This window comes from Nicotiana tabacum, chromosome 9 (genome assembly GCF_000715075.1).
Source record: "Nicotiana tabacum cultivar K326 chromosome 9, ASM71507v2, whole genome shotgun sequence".
NCBI classification, from domain to species: Eukaryota; Viridiplantae; Streptophyta; class Magnoliopsida; order Solanales; family Solanaceae; genus Nicotiana; species Nicotiana tabacum.
The window spans coordinates 68,853,641-68,855,512 of NC_134088.1; positions in this window are offsets into that span (position 1 = coordinate 68,853,641).

The window sequence follows — 1,872 nt, forward strand, 5'->3', positions numbered from 1 at the left end:
ATGCTATTTATACCCTTATTCTTATGTTTATACCCTTATTCTTACTATATTAGAACATTTTAATGGTAGGTTTACCAATCAGTATGAGACTGTACGTACCCTTTTGAATGGTCTCAGATGTAGGACCCTTAGTGAATTAAGATGGTATAAAGATACCTTTATGAGTAGAGTTATGGAGTTACCCGAGAATAAGTATGAACACTGGAAAGCTAAGTTTATAGATGGCCTTCCCTCTTTCTTTGCTGAAAGAGTTAGAAAAACTCTAAGGGGTAGGTACGGTGAAATTCCGTATAAGGATTATACCTATGAAAAACTGATAGGAGTTTGCACACAAGAAGGATTAAACTTGTGTAATGAGTTAAAATTGTCTAGACAACTTAAGATAGATAAGCTTAAGGAGAAATCTCATTTAGGAGACTTTTACACCCAGTTCGGTTTACCCGCGACTTCTTCTCATAGCAAGAAAAAGAAGAATAGGTATCATAGATATCCTAACCATGATAGCCCTTATAAGAAAAAGAGATCGAGATATAGATCCAAAGAAGAACGTGATGCTAGAAAAGCTCATCGTAAGTATACTAGATTTACGAAAAATAGGTCTTAGCGGGATCTTGCTGATATTAAGTGTTATAAATGTGGAAAATTTGGCCATATAGCTCCAAATTATAAGCTTCAAAAGTTGTACAGTTTGCAAAGGTAATACATGTACTTGTGATGATGATGAATTTTATAAATTACAATCTCAATTTCAAGATTTGAACATGAAAACCTTTACATCTAATAATGTAATAGAACTTTTAAAAGAAGTTACTGATGATAAACTTTGCGAAAAAATTATAAATTTGGCTGCAAATTCAAGTTCTAGTTCTTCAAAATCTTTTGAAAAACAAAATAACGAATTTGAATATTCTTCGCCTTATTCTTTGTGAGAAATTGATAAATGACTTAATAATAAAAATGCGCCAACCAGAGATGCTTCTTTTGACGATTTAAAAGTCGAAATTGAAAATTTGAAAAGGGAAATTAAATCTCTTAAACAAAATCAAATGATTTGTGATCACAGGATTACTCAGATGGAGAAAAATAATTCCCTAGCTGAGTTATCTAATGACAAGAATAAAGGTATTTCTGAAAATGATGATAGTTACTTCAATTTGTTACTGCTCATAAATGGTATATTAAATGTACTATTTTAATTGATAATATTTTTTCGTAATTGATATTGCTATGATTGATAGCGGAGCTGATGTTAGCTGCATTCAAGAAGGGTTAGTACCTACAAAATATTTTCAAAAAACCACTCATATGGTTAAATCTACTTCTGGTCATGCTTTAGATATAAAGTATAAATTACCTAATACACGTATTTGTCAAAATAAAGTCTGTATTCCTCACTTCTTTTTCTTGATTAAAAATCAGTTATACCCTCCAATTATACTTGGAATACCTTTTATCAACGCTATTTATCCTTTTACTAGCATAGACTCTAAAGGATTTACAACAACTTATAAAGATAAACAAATAAGTTATACTTTTGTTACAAATCCCGTAACTAGAGATATTAAATATTTAACTGATATGAAGCAAAGTCATATTGATTCTTTGCAACTAGAATTATTTAGTATAAATATATTCGATACTTTAAAATCTGCTAGAGTACAGGAAAAATAAAAAGCACATTGTTACACTTCCATATGAAGATGATTTTTCTGAGCATGATATTCCTACTAAATCTCGGCCTTGTCAAATGAATACCGAATTGGTAGAATTCTGCAAAAAAGAAATTGATAATTTATTACAAAAGGGTTTGATAAAGCCTTCAAAATCTCCGTGGTCTTGTACCATTTTTTATGTAAATAATGCTGCAGAAAA